The 22,040-nt window shown below is 38.2% G+C and overlaps 1 protein-coding gene across 5 annotated transcripts in view; it reads right to left on the bottom strand.

The window, feature by feature from the left end:
- Positions 1 to 22,040, bottom strand: part of TAOK3 (TAO kinase 3) — a 190,408-nt gene extending 168,368 nt beyond the window's left edge. For 2 of the 5 annotated variants that reach the window (XM_073881040.1, XM_025889400.2), the window contains exon 1: positions 21,764 to 22,040. The gene's annotated coding sequence lies outside the window, so the exon portion shown is untranslated. Of the gene's footprint in view, positions 1 to 12,544; positions 12,641 to 13,133; positions 13,318 to 21,763 lie in introns of those variants that run through there. The other 3 variants (XM_025889403.2, XM_025889405.2, XM_025889402.2) reach the window with 3 other exon arrangements.

Raw genomic sequence — 22,040 nt, 5'->3', positions numbered from 1 at the left:
TGGATGGTACTGTGTTGTGAGACATTGTAAACCTCAGAAATTATTAGGTCTTCAAAAAAATGTGGATATCAGGTTCTATTCATATTTCTCGGGTTTTAAATACACACACACACACACACACACACACACACACACACACACACACTGGTCCCTTCCACAGATATTGGTAGAATCTAGATAGCACTTCACTATGAAGTAAATTCATTAATCAAAAGCAAAGATTGTCGTGGAAATTCAGGAGTCTCCGTACACTCCATATATGTGACACTTTACATTAAACCTAGGACTTAGAATACTCAGTAAAATAATTTTAAATACTTATTGTTTGATATGTTCAGGGAGCTGCATTAGGTGCATAAGGCGTATTAGCAAACTGTAGAATAAAGTGTCAGAATGATATCAAATTAAACCATCAATACATTTAATTTAAAGGAAGTACTTAAAGACAACAATTCAGAGATGGTAATTTTGGAGTTTTAGTGTTTTCTTTTAAACTCAGATTCTTGGGGGCGCCTGGGTGGCTCAGTCGTTAAGCATCTGCCTTCGGGTCAGGTCATGATCCCGGGGTCCTGGGATTGAGCCCCCCATCGGGCTCCCTATTCTGCGGGAAGCCTGCTTCTCCCTCTCCCACTCCCCCTGCTTGTGTTCCCTCTCTCGCTGTATCTCTCTCTCTGTCAAATAAATAAATAAATAAATCTTAAAAAGAAATAAATGAAAATAAACTCAGATTCTTTAAAAATTCCCCAGAACTTCTTTTTTCCAAGTTCTACAACATAAGAAGCCCTGTATACACATAAATTTAGAACAGTGACAAAGGACTGACTTCTGATCCTGTTTATTTTTATTTTTTATATTGACTTCACTCATTTTCCCCCAGAGTCCCTAATGTACTAATTGTCCTTTATCTTGTATACATCTCTAATTTTTTTTTTCTGACTTGCCAGAATACAAAAACTCAAGCTCTTGATTCTTTCAAAACAAAGTGAAAGCAGGTGTCATAGTAAATATAATCCACTAGATTCAGGTAAGGCAATTATAGAGTTGATTTGTTCAGTTATTATATAAAAGTGCAGGTGTAAATCTCTGTTGATATATAGAGCAGACGGAACACCACAATCTAATACAACCATCCATCTTACCTGGCTCACAAGGGAGAAGCAGTGTTCACATCAACAATACCTATTCATCTGTTGACAATGATGGAACATCCATCTAAGAAATGTGGTATCAGCAACTATCGTAAAGTGATATGTTCAGTAACATGAAAGATATGTGGCAATTAGAACTTTTTGATCTCACTCCTGTTTTTTATCACTTGCATGCATCTCTCCTCTGTCAATACTATTAGAAACTAGTGGAATTCAGCTAAAGTCTCCTTAACTGCAACAGAAATCATGCTCTATTAATAATACTATTAACAGTATTATAGCTTTTTAAATGACAATAGTAGTTTATTCTCCCATAATTAACAATACTCTATCTAGCAAGGCTATTTCTCTTTCTGCCATGCTTTTTGAAAGTCTGGAGGCCCCTGTTACAGTTCCACATTTTGTGTATGTGTGTGTGTGTGTGTGTGTGTTTTTTTTTAGTCATTCATTGAATCACTTGGTTAACTTCAAGTCTTCCAGTTAACTTCTCATTAATACCCAGGCACCACTTTACCTTGTCAAGGACAATTACAACTTTAATTTGTTTTTCTAAGATGCTAGCCAGTTAAGGATCACTTAGCAAATTTTATAAGCTTAGTCTACTCAATCATCTAGCCATTAAATAAAATGTTAAAAACCAAGCCTACTGAACCGACTGAAAACCTTCTACACTTGCATTCATATTTACTGTAGTGATATAAATTTGTAGTAAAAGTTTTAGTATGATGAGAATGAAAATATCTAATTTTTAGGGTCAGATCTGGATACAATTTTTTTTAAATACAAAAGAATAAATTAAGGAGGCTGAAATACAGCCATTAAAATAATGGGCACAAAATATTCATTAATTGTCTGTAATAACTGGTTACTTTGGACAAATCCAGTCTCCCCCCTCTTAATGATGATCTTGGCTTATAACCAAGAGGTTTGAATGTAAAAACTGAACAAAAAATTCCTGAATAGTCAGGAATATAAGAGGAAGGAAGGCTGGTGATAGTCTAAGGGAAGAAGGGGAGCTGGAGTTCCTCTGGAGCAGATGAAGGCCAAGGAAAAAGCCATGTGTTTAGAGAGATAAGTATGCATCCTTTCAAACCTTGTTGGTCGACAGAACTGTCAGACACTATTAGCTTGTGCTTCTAGTGGGTGGGAAAGAGGACATTTCTTAAGCAATGGAAGCCTTTGTTAGGACACACAGTATAATAATGCTATTCCCCCACCCTTTTTGAAAAGAAAACAAAACATGATCTTGGAAACCAGGTTCTTATGGTCCATCTGCTGTAGAATCTTCTATGACTGTAAAGAAAACTAGAGTTATACTGGAGATGAATAACTAAGGAGGTATTTAGGACAATTTGTAAGAATAAAAACTAACAAAAAAAATCCACCTTGAATATCCATAAAACAATGCTGGTTTAAAATGATGTGGAAACAGTACATTTAGGGATAGAAATAGGAGTATTTGTTTATATGGTATAATGATAAACTGCTGAAGTTAAAAAACAGCTTATAAAACAATATAATAATGCAATATAACCTTCCTAATCATGATTTTTTTTAAAGATTTTATTTTGGAGTAACCTCTACACCCAACGTGGGGCTCAAATTCACAACCCCAAGATCAAGAGTTGCATGCTCTACCAACTGAGCCAGCCAGGTGCCCCCTTAATCAATGCTTTATATTTTTAAATAAGTCTGGGAGGTTATATGTCAAAATATATTTCAGTATAGAGGATAACGTTTATTTTCTAATTACTCATCTATATTTTCTATTTGTTAAAATGAAAAGCATATGTTATTTATATAGTTGTTAAAAATTACCTAAGAGCTACCTTGGGTCAAGGACTTCCCACCATTTTGTGGAGAATAGGAGAAAACAATTAAAGGGAACAAGGGAGATATTTGCTTCCATTTCTACACATTTACCAACACGTGTTCTTGTTGGGAACAAACTTCAGGACTCTTAAGGACCTGACTTTGTAACATCTTAAAACAGGAACATCTATTCATCATGATTACTGGTTTTTTTTTCAATCATTATTACTTTTAACCAAATAAATATCATGCAGATTACAATGTCTCCACAGTGCCTGCTACACTAAAATGGATCACTAAAAAATTTCTATTCTATAGAAAGCACAATAATATTAGTATGGGGAATATTTTAGAGAAAAAAATGTTTATATAAAAAATTCAAACAGGGGGCGTCTGGGTGGCTCAGTCGTTAGGCGTCTGCCTTTGGCTCAGGTCATGATCCCAGGGTCCTGGGGTGGAGCCCTGCATTAGGCTCCCTGCTCTGCAGGGAGCCTCCTTCTCCCTCTCCCACTCCCCCTGCTTGTGTTCCCTCTCTCGCTGTGTCTCTCTCTGTCAAATAAATAAATAAAATCTTTTAAAAAAATTCAAACAGGATTATGAACTTTTACACAAAATATTGCACTTGAGTTGTCAATATTATTAGCACTCAAAATACACACCTTGAATAATTAGCAGGAAAATGGACTCAACAAGCATAACTGGTAGCTATATATTGTGTCATGCTGCTATGCTTTGGGAAGGAAAATGCATTTAAAAGCATCAGCAAAGATGTTCAGTACACAACTAAAAGAATGAAGATTTATACAGGATGGAAAGACAGAATTTAATCCTTCTACATATGCCTGAGGTAATTCAAGATATTTTCTATTTTTTTTTAAAGATTTTATTTGAGAGACAGAGCAAGAGAGAGCACAAGTTGAGGGGCAGGGGCAGAGGCAGAGGGAGTAGCAGACTCCCTGCTGAACAGGGAGTCCTAGCCAAGACGCTCCATCCTAGGACCCTGGATCATGACCTGAGCCGAAGGTAGACGACACTTAACCAACTGAGCCATCCAGGCTGGTGGCCCTCTAATTCTAACTATTCTATCTACAGCGCTACTAATAAGCAATAATACTATAAATTCTACTTTGAGGCTATTCAATGTAAGCTTCCTCAGCTTTTCTCCATTCCATCTTAAAACCTCCCCACACACTCAACTGAATTCATCCTTTAGTCTCCCTTTTACAGGTTAAACACCTCTCCCCCAACACCACCAAAGAAACTATCTTTTAATTTTGTATCCTACTACCTTCTCATTTCATTAATCTACTCCTCTCACTTTCCTTAAATCTTCCATTGCTCTCTGCAGTCTCCTTTTGGCCTACAATATGCTCAAGGTATCATTTACTGAGAGGAGGAGAGGGAACCTTTCTGGGGACTCACTAGCTCTAACCTAATCCTCAAATCCAACAGGATCCTTCTCAGGTCATATCCTTCTATAACCTTTATGGAACATCTTGTTTCTTGGCTTGTGTGGTACCTTCCTCTTAGAAGTTCCTTTCAAACCCACCTCTCCTGGCTTGTCCTCTTTTGCTCTCCTCTTAACACAAGGGTCTGTACTAGGCCCCTTCTCTTCTCTCTGCACTTTATCTTATTGATCTGATTTACTCTTATGCTTTCAGCTATCTCGCTCATGCGGCCAATGTCCTCAATAAATCACTCACAAGCTGCTCTTCTTCTTTGCATTGAGGGTGTCCTAGTTCCAGAACCTCATTACCAATCCAAGTCCTCATCCCCAATCTCTTTAAGTTGTTTTACCAACTACTGATGGAGTCATCTTTCAGAGGCTCTGATTGCATCAGTCTCTTCTATTCAAGCACCTTAAATGGCTCCCCACTACCTACTGTTCAAAGTTCAAACCTCTTTGTATAGAATTCAAGGGCCTTTGGTTTGCCACTGTCCCTAGGTCTCCTATATTTTATTCACGATGTCTGAACTAGGCTAAAAAATACACAGATTATGCCCCAGCACACCTGCTGGAAAGCTATCCAGTGTTCAAGACTCCGCTCCAATTCTATCTCCAAGTTACCCCATCTCCCTAGTGCAGAAGTAATCTCTTCCTTCCTCATGCATAGAAAGTACTTCACTTCTTGGGGCATTGATGCCATTCTGCCTTACTTTGAAAGAACATGGACATTTCTTGATTCCATTAATTGAATATGACTAGCAATAGAAGAGATACTATACTCCACAGTACCTTGAATGTACCAGGCAGTGTTGAATTCAGATTACATTCACTTAGAATTAGAGACTTCTTATTCAGCATCTGAGCTAAAGTTTGCCTCTGCCCTACTTCTGAAGAACAGATGTGGGAAACAAATTAGCTAAATAAACAATTTTGTGTGTATATATGTCTGAGACAGTTGTGAAGGAAGGACTTAAAAGAAATAATTTTGAAGCACTTCCATTTGATTTATTTTACAAAAATAATTATGAGAAATTCTACTCCTAGGTATATATCCAAGAGAATTGATAACATATATTCACACAAAAACTTGCATATGAATGTTCACAGTAGCATTATTCATAATAGACAGAAAGTGAAACAACTCAAATGTCCATCAACCGATGAATGAATACACTGTGATCTATCAACCTAATGGAGTATTAGTCATACATAAAAATGAAGCACTGACACATGCCATAGCACAGATGACCCTTGAAAACCTTATGCTAAGTGGAGAAGTCTGACAACAATTCACATATTTTATGATTCCACTTATACTAAGTATCCAGAGTGGGGAAATCCATAGAGACAGAAAGTTAGTGGTTGCCAAGGGATGGGGTAATTGAGATGGGATGCTAACAGGTATAGGGTTTCTTTTTGGAGTGATGGAAATGTTCTGGAATTAGATAGTGATGATGGTTGCATTACATTGTGGATACACTAAAAACTTGAATTGTAGACTTTAAAATGACAAATTTTATGTTATGTGAATTTTATCTTAACTGGAAACAGGAAAAAGTATGAGTTTTATTCCCTGAATAACTCAATTTGGATTTGTGGTCTAAAGGAAAAGAGGTCCAACCTTTAAATCAGCAAATCTGGGTTTAAGTAAATTCTGCCACTTACTTACTAGCTGTGTGATCTTAAGTATATCACTTAACTCCTCTCAGCCTCAATCCTCAATAGTCTCATCTATAAAGTGAGAACAATAATGCCTCACAAAGTTGTGAGACTCACGAAATAATGTGAAATCATTACATAACTTCTAAAGCCCTTTAAAAAGGAAAAACCTTATTGTTATTTGGGAAATGATTTTTTAAAAATCCTAAACTGTATTGAATAGTCCATAATTCCAACTTTTTATCACTGGCATGTTATCTAACTAGCTTTTACTGTTATATATGAATGGCATCTTGGACTTACAGCAGTTATTCTGTGGGCACTAAAAGTACAACACTTTACAGAGTTATTTAACCTTAATCTTTGTGATGAAAGGTAGTATCTAAAACCAAGCCTTGACACAAAAATCTAAAGCATTAACCAGACATTTCCAAACATCCACTTTTATGAATGTAAAACATTTTGTATTTTAAAGGTTTTCATTTGAGTGTCCTTTATGCTCTGTGGCATCAGTACAAAGGAATGCATACATTAAAAAGAAAAAAAAAGGGGGGAATGTAATTTGGTGCAGCTACTCTGGAAAACATGGAGGTTCCTGAAAAGATTAAAGATAGTGCTACCATAAGATCCAGCAATCCCACTTCTGGATATATATCCAAAGGAAATGAAATCACTATCTTGAAAAGGTATCTGCACTCCCGTGTTCACTGCAGCATTATTTATAATAGCCACAACACAGAAATAATTGAAGTGTTCATCAGTGAATGAATGGGTAAAGAAAATGTAGTATCTGTATACAATGGATTCTTATTCAGCCATAGAAAAGAATGAAATCCAGCTATTTGTGACAACATGGATGAGCCTTTAGGGCAATATACTAACTGAAATAAGTCAGAGAAAAAAAATACAGTATGATTTCACTTATATGTGAAATCTAAAAAAAAACTGAACTCATAGATACAGAGGACAGATTGGTGGTTGCCAGAGGCAGGGGGTAGAGAGTAGGGGGAAATGAGTGAAGGTGGTCAAAAGTTAAAAACTTACAATTATAAGATAAGTAGCTCTGGGGATGTAATGTACAGCATGGTGATAATAGTTAACAACACTGAATTGTATATTTGAAAGATGCTGAGTAAATCTTAAAAATTCTCATCACAATGGAAAAAGTATTGAGGTGACTGATGTCAACTAAATTTATTGTGGTGATCATTTCACAATATATACATAAATCATTATGTTGTACACCTTGGACTAATAGAATGTTATAGGTCAATTATACCTCAGTAAAACTGGAAAAATAACGATGGGAAGTTTTCTTAATTTTTTTTTCAATTGTTTGTCCTATATGCTCTTTGGCATCAATACAAGAAGGCATGTATCATTTCAAAAAACAGGAAACTGATTGAAAATTAAAACAATAGGCATCCACTTGAAGTAACAAGTATTCTTATATTTAAGCTCTTGAGTATATATTTTGTTTTCCCTAATAGAATTCCTTAATGGTTTTTTGAGGGAAGGGATCATATGTGATTAACTTCAATATCCTTCACAGAGCCTAACATTATACACAGTAGGCATTTACACTTACATTACTTAAAGAATTGGATAAAAATACTTCTCGATTACATAAAATTTATTGATCACATTTAATTTATAGTGACAGGATGGAAAGTTGTAATATCAAAACTAAACTTCTCTGAGCAGTTGGCTATCTCAATCCTTAATAAAGGAAACACACACACATATATATGAATATCCATATAGATACACATGTACATAGTTTTTCATAAAGAGAAGCAAACATGTCAATCTATAATCAGTTACAAAATTGTCTTCATTTACCTCGCATTTTTCTGTAAATGAGGTGACAGACCTGATGTAAATTGGAGAAACATTCAGGTCTCTTCAATATTACTAGGATTGTTAACTTGACTTTAGATAGGCAAGATAAAATAGATTTACTTTCTTTTCTTTTCCTTCAAATCAAGGTCAGATGCCTCAGAATTCTGCCATGAACTGTGGAAGACTGAAGTGTAAGATATGGTCCTTGTACTCAAAATGTTTACATCATTAGTGTAGATAAAACTGGATGATTTAAGATACTATGCACATTTTTGTTCACTGGTTTGTTAATTTAAAAATCTGGGATTTTGCAGCAAAACTGATTTTACTTCAAACAGGAAGTAAACTTTACACAGGATCTTGAAGAAAAGGTAAAATTTGAATAGGCAGAGAGAAGGGAGGAGGGCTTTTTTTTGTGGGAGGGGGGGATAGTAGCAGAGAGACTCTTAAACAGGCTCCAAACCCAGTGCAGAGCCCAGTGCTGGGCACAATCTCAGGACCCTGAGATCATGACCTAAGCCGAAATCAAGAGCTGGACACTTAACCAACTGAGCTACTCAGGCGCCGCCCCCCCCCCACCGCCCCAGGGAGGAGGGCTTTTTGAATGAAGGAGATAGAGTACCAGAGGCGCAGACTTAAGCAAGTATGGCGTGTGGTAGAGACAGACTGGCTGACCTCAATAGAGCAGAAAGAAAAGGCCAAAGAACATAGGAAATGAAGCTGGATGAGTAGTGTAGGACAGATTAGAAAGGACCTTGAAAGTCAGGCAGAAGAGGTTAGATTTAATGTGGTGGAAACGTGGAACCAGTGAAGCTTTCTGAAAAGGGGAGGAGTAACATTTAAAGAAGGTTAATCAGGAAGAGTTGGAAAGAAACAGACAGAAATGAAGGAAGGCAACTGTGGTAATCCAGGAATGAGGCCATAAGGGTCTGAGTAAGACAGGTGCACAGAGATACAGTGTATTCTAGCAGCAAACTGCTGGGCATTTGAGACTGCAAAACTAGGGGGTATCAGAAACGAGAATGGGACAGACTAATGCAAAGGCTGCTACCAGGTAAAGGGCTTATACTACAGATTAAGACCTGGAAACTTCCAACAGTAAAAATATGTTCACAAAGCTTAAATGTTTTTCAAATACCCTATAAGTAGTTTCATTGCTTTCTTTGGTGAATTTACTGCAGGTGCCCCCAGATTTCACATCTGCTTTGTTAGCACGGCCCCATGAAATCTGCTTATGTTGGGCGCCTGGGTGGCTCAGTTGGTTAAGCGACTGCCTTCGGCTCAGGTCATGATCCTGGACTTCTGGGATCAAGTCCTGCATCGGGCTCCCTGCTCAGCAGGGAGTCTGCTTCTCCCTCTAACCCTCCCTCCTCTCATGTGCTCTCTCTCATTCTCTCTCTCAAATAAATAAAATCTTTAAAAATAAAAAAAAAGAAAACCTGCTTATGTAAAAATTAGTTGTTTTTCAACATATAATCAAAGTTAACTGACCCATTACAGGATATCAAACCCCGACACTAAGATGGTGAAAACAGAAAACACTCTTCTTTATACTCAAATGTATATTCTTTATTGGGTGGTTCTACCCCAATAAAGCCAAACCAAACCAGAACAACATCCCTAAAAAAACCTAACTTTTTTAGGGCTGATCTAAAATCTTGAGACATAGTCTTAATTTTATCTGATAGTGAGCCAGTCAGAAGAAAACAAACTGTTGAGAAAAATGACTTAAGAAATTAACGCTTGGCCATGTTGCTTTCCTAGGCTGTGCTATATCAAATTGGGAGGAAATTTTCTGATGTGAAAAACAGAAACAAAATGTTACTAAAGCTCAATTTGACACATTAACTAACTTTTTATATTAATAATCACTTATCTACAGTCAACTCTTCCCCTGCTTCCCCTTGCCCCTTAGGATAGGAAGTATATGATGTGGTAAGAGAAGTGGCATAAATAAGACCTATAGATTTCATTCACGTGCTCCCATGGTACTTTTAAATACTCCTACTCTAGTAAGACTGATTCTATTATCTATACATGATTGCATGTATTGTTTTATATTTCTTCCCATGATCATTTTCTGGTAGAACTGTGAATAAGAACTGAAATGTCCAAAAACAGCAAAAATAACCATATCTACTATCACTCACTGAGCTCTTTACAAATGTGCAGCCAAACTTGTTCCCTTCATACATAATCTCACTTGATCCTCACAATAATCCATAAAGTAGGTACTATGATTGTGTTCATTTTACAGTTGAAGAAACCAAGGCTTCAAGAGTTAAGGGATTTGTATAAGGGCACAAAGCTGGTAAACTGTAAGTGGCAGACATATTCATCTGATATGCTCTTGCTAATTATTAGATTACACTGCCAACCTCAAACATATGTGACCGAGCCAAAAGTAACATGTATAAGGAACCTGGACAAGTTACTCCCTGTGTACAAGAGTTAGGGAAGAACATCTAAGAACTGTCAGTGATACAAATGGACAGATTCCCCGACTCACTTCTAACCTTTCCTTATACTGAGAACAGCACACTCTATTCCTGAAGGAGAGTGGGACACTGCTATGAAATGGAAGTTAATTGTCCCCTCTTTTAGTAGTACATTTATATTACTATTTGATGGTACTGATAGCATCTCAATATCTTCTCAATTTGGTTACATTTTTGACAAATGTTATCACTGAGATCAGCCAGGTCAAGACTAACTAGGCTGGTTGTTGGTGACATCAAAATGCTTTTAAAAGTATTTTCTTAATAGAATATCCAGTGACCTGAGCAACGTATTTAACTTCTGCCAGTGACCCTGAAACAGAAACTAGACTTTGAGAGATACTTCTCAGTACATAAAATATATTCATAAGAAGACACCTCTAAAAATAACTCTCCACTGTAATTCTCTCTTTATGCATCTGGGCAGAGATGTCATATTTCCTCTATAAAGCTTCCTTGTATGTTGAAACAGCAGGAATTTCAAACTGAACCAATACAATTGAGAACTACAATCTCCTCCACAAGGCATGATTATTTTTATTAGTATTTTATGGAAATGGCCTAAATATGATGGGACACTTTACATATTAACTCTGTAACACTTTTAGCTAGAAAGTAAAGCAGTTATGGTTTAAAGTTCTGTGCACCCCTCCCCTTTTTTCTGCTAACACGTGGTCTTCCACAAAATGGTCAGTGTGATCTTTGCAGAGTATGCAAGGAATATGACCAAGGTAAACTAAAGAACAGAACATTAAGCACATGACAAGTGGATCAGAAGTTTAAAAAAACTTGTCATCTGTGTGTGAAACCAGCAGTTATAAATGGTTACAAATAAATATGTACAAATTAATAGGATGCAGTAACTTCCACTTTTCCAATTAGTGGCCTTTTGGCAGGCAGCCATATAATCTGCAATAATCTGTCACTACTGTGAGGCCCCACCTACTTCCTCTGCCCCACCACCATCCCAGCTATGACTGGGATACTTGTGGAGTGCTGATATAACAATCATAAAAGGCCTCCCTATCTATGAAAACTGAAATTAACATAATTTGTACTTTTAAGTGTTTAATATTCATAAATCTTAAAAAGCACACTATGATATCACATTTCAAAGATCACTTGAAAGTTTTAATTTTTTTTTATATCAGAAGCATAGAGTCCCCAAATCACTAATATCCACTGCAATGCTTCTTGAATGAAAATGCATCCTATGTACAATTGCAAGACTTTAATTTACACATCTAACATGTAAAGCATTAGGAGTTTGGAAGTCAGGATTATACACATTTCATTTCAACCTTGTTCTAAGAGCCTAGTGAAATTGGTAAAGAAACTATTAAGGCAGCTTTCTTGGCTAATAAAATACTTTGCATTAATTTTTCAACATACAAACCATGAGCCTTTAAACAAATTATTTACTTTCCTACTTCAGCTAATTTCATTTTATGGACTAGTGGCATAAATTACCTCAGGGCTAAGATATTTTTATACTTTAATAAGTAACTAAACTTATGTACTAAAACAAAACAAAAAAATACAAAACAAGATAAACGTGATCAGATCTTCTGACTTTTCTGTCTCTAAATTGGGCATTACACCTCAGAAATTGCTCATTTCTATCCTAGTTTCCCATGCTAGAAAAAAAGAAAAATAGGACGTGGCCTTGGTATTTTTAAGATCTCTAGGATGAACAGTGTGCCATTTTAAGTAGCTTCATTCTGAAATACTGTTTTACAGGAATATCAATCATAAGCACAAACTGCATCCATTTAATAAAAATAGCCTTCAGTATATCTAAAATTTTTGTTTAAAGGATTCTTCTGACAAGATTTTCATGTTTTATTTGCAGCTCAGTATTTACCTTACTCATCCAGAAAAACAGGAAAAAAAAAATCAAACAATTTCTGAAAAAAAGTTCCCACTAATATTTATTTGTGTAATCTCAAACTACAAACTAAAATAAATAGAGCAAAGGAATCCAGTAATTTTTGAGGTTGATTACTCTCAGCTGGACTTTGAGCTAAGGCCATAAATATTCACATGAAATTCAACAAAGAGTTTATTAGCAATGTTTAGACACAAACCATATTTATAATAAAATGCTAAGTACAAAACAAAATACGAAGCTTACTCACAGATCTTCTCAAACGCATGTCCTACATCTCCAATCCAACATTCTAAAGACTTTAAAAATTCTTTATTTAGCTTCAGCAATAAGTAAGATCACCCCAGAGATGACTTTCTTTAAAAAAAACTGCTTCTTGTTCATTAGGAAAGAGAAAACAGAGCTCAGCTTAAGTTGTAGGAACACCACCACGCTATCAGCACCTTCATACCGAGAAAGGAAGTTATTATAGACACAGTTTTATAAATGGGGCTTCAAGAGAGTACTTCCTGGTCAGAGAGTTAGCGTTAACAGCATTACATTAATGTATACAGGTTTACAGTTTGACATTTTGGAAAGAACTTTCTAAAAACTTTTACTGAATTTTTCCCCCAGTCCCTACAAAAGAGGAAAACTTGGTTGAGCTAAACAAATCTATGAAATTCTATCAATAGCTACCGTCAATGTATAATGTAAAGATCACAACTGCTTATTACTATTGATAATATCAGTTTAAGTTGTAATTATTTTACACTTATGTACCCTCCATTCCCCCTCTCCCTGTGTGCTGGAGTAAGGTTTCAGGGCACACAACATTAGAAGGTAAAGAAAGAACTTACTTAAAGGAAGACTCACCAATTCCTTGATAATGAAGAAAATGGAAATAACCGTTCACATTTTAATTCTCAAATTTAAAGTTCATTCTCTTTTAAACATATATATATATATCTTGAAGAAACGTTGTACAATCCTAATACGGAACTGCAGATAAAACAGCGTGACCTGGGCGCTGCACATTACTATGGGTATTGCAAGCTGAAAGTATTTCCTGTTAGGACGCCCATTGGTTCCCACAGGTGCAAGTGCCTTTGGGTGTTGCCGATTTACTCTTCCTTTTGTAAGTGAACCACTAAAGGAGACTGCAGGTTGGCACAATCAATGCTAAGAACTATTAGGGTAGAACTACCTTGGGCTAATTCAAGAGCCTCCCAAACTAGCTTGGTTGAGAATTGACAATTACCTAATTCAACAGGGCTAGAGAAAATTTATTTCAACAGACTTGCATTATTTTTGTTAAGACGCACTGTTATTGAGAATGTATGTGACTTCACTCAACGAATATGTAAATTGCTCCCTCTGTACAAAGCACTGTTCTAGGCACCAGGAATACAGTAATGAGCAGGACAAAGTCCTTGTGGTCATTCACACAAGATCTAGTAGACTTTTGGTAATTTCACATAATGATGAGAAAACTTCCATAAAGGCAGTGACTAAAAAAAATCATATGGAAATTTGGAAAGTCAAAGGTGGTGCTCATTACGAAAAAACACTGTAATTAAGGCCACCACTTTAAACCTAAAAGAGCTTTTCCAGAACATAGTACATAAAAGCAGGATTCTTTATGTTTTCAATGTTTCAAAAAAACCAGGATGGCAGCAATCGCATATGTTTCAGCAGGGAAAAGGAAAAACTTCCTACCATGAGTCACCAGTGACTAAGTTCTTTTTAATTCAGGCTTAAAACACATTTCAAACCCCAATTACTTATACATGCAGAAAACTGATAACCCCAAATTAATATCAGCAGTTTGATCTGACCAATTTTCAGGGTTAATATTACCATCTAAGTAAAACAAGTGAAATGCTTTTGGGGCACCTGGGTGGTTCAGTTGGTTAGGCGAAGGCCTTCGGCTCGGGTCATGATCCTGGAGTCCCAGGATCGAGTCCCGCATCAGGCTCCCTGATCGGCGGGGCATCTGCTTCTCCCTCTGACCCTCTTCCCTCTTGTGCTCTCTCTCATTCTCTCTCTCTCAAATAAATAAAATAAAATCTTAAAAAAAAAAGTGAAATGCTTTTAACGGGATAATGTCCCTGTATTGAATTTTATTAAAATTTTGGTCTTATTAGCCTTTAATGCCTAAGAGCTATGCCAGCAAGCTTCTATTAGGTTTTGTTACAATGAACACAGTTTTCTTAGCTTTTAGCCAGATTGAGACACAATCATTTCAGATATATGGTTTGGTGGCAGGAACGGCTTTTGTTTATAATCAATAAAACAAAAAATATAGTAAGTTTAAGGCAGCTCAAAGACAAATGTAAAACCCAGAAAGAGTAAAATACACAGATAAACTCTAGTCTTCCAAGCTAAACACTTCCTTAGGATTTTACTTCCTATGCTTAAAATAACAAAACTCTCTTTTTAAAAGCCAACAAACTGGAGGAATTCCCAAAGACAAATTGATCTACTTAGTCATTCAATAAGTGTTTATTGAGCGCCTACTACATGGTAGGCACTGTTTTATGGGTTGGGATACAGCAATGAATAAAACAAAAATCTCTGCTTTCATAGTCTACATTCTAGTATAGAAATATAAGATAAAATATTTGGTATGTCAGAAGGTACTAAGCACAGTGGAGAAAAATACTATATGGAAGGAATAACAATAAGTTATGTAAGTTAATAAGTTTACCTGTTCACAGTTGCAAATTGTTTGCATCACGAAGTAAGGAATTTGCTCTGGAAGAGCAGAGTATTAGATCTCTCCCAGACTCTACCTCTGACTCAAGTGAACAACCACCTTCTGTTGCAAATGAAAGGGAATCATATTTTATTTTTTGCTAATACTGAGAGAAAGTTTGGAAACTTCCAAAGACCTGAAGCTATAACCCATTCCTTACAGATAAAAACATTACCTAAGGAAACAAAAATAACAAATCCCAAACACTCAGAGTCAAAACTTACTTTAGGGAATATTATCAGGCCAAATACGAACATATGAGTTTCCAAATACTTGCTAGCATTGGCATTGAATTTACCAACTGCCAGGGTCAGAAGTGAATTTTTCACTTAAGAATTATCTCTGTTATCTTCCCTGGTGGCAATAATTATATTTAAATATTATTTTTGAACCTAAATTAAGTATTTAAATTTAATACAATTCAACAAATTTTTTTTGAGCAGATACTAGGTGCAAGGTACTTGGTTAGATGTGTCTGACACTGTCCTTTTAAAATCAAGAAGATGGATATTTAGGAAAGATAAGTACAAACTGTATAACGTAAAATCAGAGAGAATATTAATGTAATAAGAAAACATACAAAGTACTTAAGGAATTCAAGAGAAAGAGAAGCAAGGAGGATGATCAAAAAAGGCCTCATGGAAGATGGCATGAGAGGTAGGTCAGAAAAAGGAGAAACAGAAGGCATTCTAGGGAAGGGCGCCTGCGTGGCTCAGTAGGTTAAGCATCTGCCTTCAGTTCAGGTCATGATACCAGGGTCCTGGGATTGTGCCCCCTGTTGGGCTCCTTGCTCAGCGGGGAGCCTGCTTCTCTCTCTTCCTCTGCTCTCTCTCTCAAGTAAATAAATAAAATCTAAAAAAGAAAAACAAAAAAGAAGAAGAAGAAGGCATTCTAGGGAAAAGAAATGGCAGGAACAAAGACCTGAAGATGGCAAATCAGTATGTACTCAGCCAGTAAGTAGGCTGGTCTGGTTGGGACACAGGACACATGCGCGCACGCGCACACACACACACACACACACAGATTATGGAGCATTAGGAACCTAAAAACAGTTTGATAAATCTGTACTGAATTCTGTAGGTCATGGGGAATTATTAAAGTTTTGAACATGTGAATGACAAAATCAGAGCTGTACTTTAGGGAGAGTAAGACAGAAACAATGTATACAGGAAGTATGAAAAAGGATACTGGAAGATCATCACAGTAGTCCTTCCCTAGCACTTTATTAAGGCCCTTAGCTCCTTCTTGGACCATGGAGAGGAATGAAGTGGAAAGTGCAGTGAGTTGAAAAACCAGATCTAGGTCACAGGGGTCAAATTTACCATTGTCTGACCTTGGGAAGTCACTTACCCTCACTGTCTCAATTTCCATATATGTGAATCTATTAATTATTCTTTTTGGAGTCAGGAGCCATGGGATTTAGCAACTGATTAGATACTGGGAATACAGCAAAAACAATAAAAATTGTTTCAAATGATTTAAAATAATAAGCAGCTATGATTTATTAAACACTTCCATGTGCTTGTCACTGTGCTCGGTGCTTTACATAAACTGCTTCATCTATTCCTTGTAAGAATCCTGTAAGGTATGTATTCTTATTTGACGGATGAGAGAATTGAGAGCTTTAAGACTTCAGTAATTTACCCAGGGTAAGCCAGCTGGCGTAAGGACAAAGCCGAAGCAGATGCGTAGGTCTCTCTGAGTATAAGGTCCTTTTTCCTTCCAATGTATCATGCTGTTTCTTATATGACAGATGAATAATGCTAACATTCACTCTAACTGAATCCCTGTCTTTTTTGGTGTATAAGAAACAAAGTGTGAACGTAAGTAGCATCTACTACTTTGCTCATCATTAATTCATTCGCTCATTCAATTCACATTTATGGAGCATCTTTATGGAGCATCCTCATACTTTGTGCCTGGTACTGAACTTACCATGGGGAATGCAAAGATGAATACTACCTAGCTCTGCCTTGAAGTGCTCACAGAATAGTAAAAGACCAACAAACACATGTAAACAAGGAACTGGTATACAATGACAGAAGAGAAATTTTACACAAGAGACAATAGAAACATAAAGGTACATGAAGCATAATATTGTAATTTTATATCCCTGCTACTAATTCTTGACCTAGATCATTTAAAAACTATATGTGGTTTCTGGCAATACTTGTGTGTTCACGCACACACTCTTCAAAAATAAAGGCTAATGTTTACAACAGAATGGAAAATTGGCCACAATCTACGATTCTGTGTGTCTACTGCCAAGGCTAATTAGGTTATTTATGTAAGAAAGCATTCTGCCTTGATTAGTGCCATCTATTGTAATGGGTAAATAATATCTATTTGAATTGTCATAAGCCTTGATTGCTGTGGACATAAGCCTGTGTCATTAGACAGAGCTGAAACATATAAAAATAAATATATAGTGCCCAGAGTCCTAGTTTGATCTGGAAATAAAGGGTTATCCTATTTGTCCATCAGAAATAGTGGATGGAAGTAAAACTGAAGTCTTCCAATTTGCAGTTTGATAATTAACTAAAATATTAAGTGTAACAAACTGTATATTGTGGGGTTGAATTTGCTAAAGTGGAAGGGCCCCAAAGACTAGACACCAGCACGTAAATTCTCAGTGTTAGTACCTACAGCCACATGGGTTATACCTCTTTGTTTAATGGGAGTAGGTTTTCCTGGGTATAAAGTGTCTTTTCCAAGGCAAAATCTCTTTCTCACTCACTTTGGGGATGAAAAATGTGTATGTGTGGGATAGCTGACAATGGTTAGGAGGCTGAGCTGTGTTAACAAATCAAGATACTGACCCCTAAGTCATTCTGTTGTAAAATGGAAATAATTTAGATTCAATGTCTCTAACAAATCTCAGGTTAGACAGACAAAAAATACATTAGGTTGATTTATAAAATATTCAGGGAATATAATAACATATAGCTGGAATGATCAATTTAATTCCTGCTGGTTATCCTAAAAATTCTAAAAAGTTGTTTTTAATTTGATGTGTGTAGTTTAGAAATGAGTTAGATAACATTTTGGCTCATAAACTCAATATATCTAGTCTATAAGGACAGCCAGACTGATAGATGCCACTTATGTTTTTTCTGTTGTTCTTTTTTTTACTCAGTTTGCGTTTTAGAAACAGTAACAAAATTTTAACCAATCTTCATAAATAACAAAGCAACCAATTAAATGGATGATAAAGCTAAATAATAACAATCTAAACTCCCTGTGCTGAACTGCAACTGTACAATATCTCACAACTCAGAACTAATTCAAAACTGTCTTCACTGGTTGAAAGAATCATTGAAGATGAGCTCACTGAATCTCACTGAAGACTGAAAAGCAGTCTTCCCCTAGGAGAGTCACAAAACACTTTTGGGTGGAAGCTTTCTGTTTGTCTGTCAGTCTATTTTCTTTTGGGGGGAGGGAAGAAACAAAGGCTGGAGGAAAAGATTATGAAAGAAAGAGGCTTTTAACGGAGGCTCTAAAATAAAAGTACGAATAGGTTTCATTCATTCTTCTACACTACTGAAACCAACAAATATGCACACTGGCAAGCAACGAGAACTTTTATTCAGAGTGGCTTAAATATTAAACCAAATTAGATATCAAGGTAGATTCTGAGATGACAATGGTTTGACTGTATATGACTCAAGTGGTAAAGAACGGGCAAAATGGGTTATTGTACTTACAGGGTAGTACTTGCATCCCGCTAAACCAAGAGTAAGTATCGTTTAAGAACTCCAAACCAAAAGGACTTACATTCTGTTGTTGCTATAACCATTCATATAGAAGTGGAAAGCTCCTTCTTAATTTCTTTTCAGTATATTTTTTTAATTGAAAAGAAATAGTTTAAATGAGCACAGGCAAAATGTCTTCACATATTTATAGTTTCTTATGGTGTACTTTTATTTTGTGAAATAAATGAAAATAAATTCCCACACAATTCCTACCCTCTTACCCACCCACTCATCGTCCCAAGGAATAAAAAGTCACTATAGGCCCCTCCTATCACTAAAAATTCTATTACAATGAATCTCTCTTCATCATCTCTGGATCAATACCATAATGTAATGTGGTTGAAATGACTGCTTTAGTCACCACTCCGGGGAGTATTAGAACACTTTCTTTTCTTATAAGGAATTAAAATTTATGTTTTGTCTTAAGAAACTACCATTTGTACCAGTCAGAAATGAGCTAACAAGTATGATCAAAGAGCTTATCTGCTCAAACATTTCTATTACTTTGTAGAATCACTGGTACTGAGATTCCCAATCCTTCCACAGACCATTTCAAAAGTTACGTGCACTACATAATGAATATATACCCTTTGTAAATAACCTCTTGAATTAACTGACTTCAGTTTTTACTTGAATTTGACCTAGAGTTCTGGAAAAATAAATTTAGCATAAAAAATCATACTTAATACATCTTAAATAAATTATAGTGTCATATTTTAAATTTGTGTTTGCTGTTGTTGCTCTTCTTATCTCCCTTTCTTAGGGGAGGACTTCTAGTTGGTGGGATTTTCATAACCAGATCCAGCTCCACACTCTCTGAAGTCATATAAGAACTGCTCTGTATCAGGTAATACCAAATAAAATCCCCAAATGACCCACGTCCTCTACTTACTATCACCCTGATGAAAATGACTTCAATAATGTTTGTCTTTGATTTAAATAGGCAGTTCTATGTAAGCTTTCTCCATTATGTCTTTGGAAAATAAAGCAGCATTTCTTTCTTCCCCTTCGTTGAAGCTGCCCATTACTATACAAGGGCAAAAGCTTCTAATAAGACATATTTTAAACCAGAAACAAAGAATATACCTAAGTAACTGTGAAATGATAATGACATTCCCCATTATTTTTCCCAAACCATCATTTTCTAAGTCTGCTCCTCTAAAAAAGAAACTATTTGGTAAAAGAAGGGCTGAGGAGGAGCAACACACAGAGAAAAAGTTTAAAAAATTCAAATGCAAAAAGTGCTGGGTCCAACTGTTAACAAAGCATGTGCAATTCAAGAGAACATTTGAAAGGTAGGCAGGGCAATATTAACATATCCTAAGTACTGTGAACGACTAGCCGGGTCATTAGTTTAATTTTCACATCCATCAAAGTAGGAGGCTACCCCTCAAATCCCACCCCCTCCAGCTTTCCACTATTTGTTTCAGCATTTTAAGAGACACACTTGCCTCCTACAAGGACACACTGTCTGGTTTAAATAGGCTTATCTCTCTCCTTAGCTTGTCCTGGAATCATGCCTAAAGCTCAGTCCTGGTAGCTTTTAGGATGAGAAATCTAATTGGAAAGTGCTGTCAGTTTAGCCACTCCAATACCTCCTTTAGTTTGACCTCCCAACTATCTCCAACACATCAAAGTTAAACAGTGTATAGCTCCTTTGAATCTGCACGGTAAACGGATACCAAAGTGCTGCCTAATCTTGAAACCTTTCTCAGCTTCCTGAGCTGAAATGAAAAATAACAGGGTCTATCACCATCACCATCCCAATTAATCCAAAACATGGGTCTCCAGAAGGATCCCTTTCCCTTTCAACTGGCCTGTGGTGGCTTGGAGAAGCCCTCTCCAACTTCTCACATTCTCGTTAAGGTATTAATATGAGGAAGCCCCTCACTTTCAAGGCATCCGTGTCAAACTCTCAGAAACACATCAGAAGCCAGGGGGCCAGTGAACAGAGAGGTTGGGCAGCCGGTCTCCCGCTCTCGCCAAGATCTCGGCGCTTCTGCCAGACCCTCCGGCCCTTGCGTTCTACTTAGGAGAGGTTTCATTACATAATCCCTGCTCCACGGAGTCACCCACAGAGTCACGGGGGCTCGGGCTGTCCCCTATCGCACACACCACCTTTGGGGAGAGCGGCTGACTGCAGACCTAGGAGAAGCACGCCTCCCCTCGCTGTGCGCTGCCGGCAGTCCGGACTCGCCCGGCGCAGCGACCCCGACCCAGGCTCGCTCCCCCCTTCCACGTCCACTCGCGCGCTCCGAAACCCGTCTCCGGGTCCCCCTCACACCCGTTGTCCCGACCCCTCTCGGGGGGGTCCCCCCAGCAGACCTGCTGTCCCAAGTCCTCTCGGGGTCCCCTTCCTTCAGAACTGCTGTCCCAAACCCTCTCGGGGACTCCCCCTAAATCCTCTGTCCCGGCTCCTCTCGGGAGGTTCCCCAATCAGACCTGCTGTCCCAAGCCCTCTCGGGGTCCCCTCTCTTCAGACCCGCTGTCCCAGCCCCTCGCAGGATCCCCTCCCTTCATACTCGCTGTCCCAAGCCCTCTCAGGTCCCCTTCCTTCACACTCGCTGCCCCAAGCCCTCTCGGGATCGCCTCTTCAGACCCGCTGTCCCGGCCCCTCTCGAGGTCCCCTCCCTTCATACCCTCTGTCCCAAGCCCTCTCGGGGACTCTCCGTAGACCCGCTGTCCCAAGCCCTCTCGGGATCTTCTCCCTTCACACTCGCTGTCCCAAGCCCTCTCGGGGACTCCCCCTAGAACCGCTGTCCCAAGCTCGCTCGGGGACTCTCCCTAGACCCGCTGTCCCAAGCCCTCTCGAGGTTCCCGCTCAGACCCGCTATCCCGGCCGCTCTCGGGGTCTTCTTTCCCCAGTCCGGACAAACCCGCCCCCGGACTCCCGTCCCTCGAGTCCTCCCCGACCTCACTCCGCCCAGGGTCCTCTTGCCTCGGCTCACTCTGTCACCGTACCGCGCCCCGGTGCTCTCACCTCAGACCTGCTGTCACCACCCCCGGGCCCGGCGTCGCCGCCGCCGCTTCCTCTCCCACACTTGTTCCCGAGTCGCTCTTCTGCCGCTTGTCCCCCGGAGGATCCCCCGGTCGGGTCGCTGAGTGTCGGGTCCGGCCACGCGGAGCCTCCGCCCGCGGTCTCGGTGTCGGGTCCCACTCTCACGCAGGACTCCGCCGCCGTCGCCGCCGGGCGCCACACGGACCCTCCGGCGGTCGCGGCTGCTGCTGTCCGAGGTGCGGCTGCTGCCAGGGGTGGC

The sequence above is a fragment of the Callorhinus ursinus genome, unplaced genomic scaffold, assembly GCF_003265705.2.
Source record: "Callorhinus ursinus isolate GAN/ISIS: 27379988/994484 unplaced genomic scaffold, GSC_fseal_2.0 scaffold41, whole genome shotgun sequence".
Lineage (NCBI taxonomy): Eukaryota > Metazoa > Chordata > Mammalia > Carnivora > Otariidae > Callorhinus > Callorhinus ursinus.
Note: the sequence above shows the minus strand (reverse complement) of the source record. Positions and strands in the feature narration are given on the sequence as shown.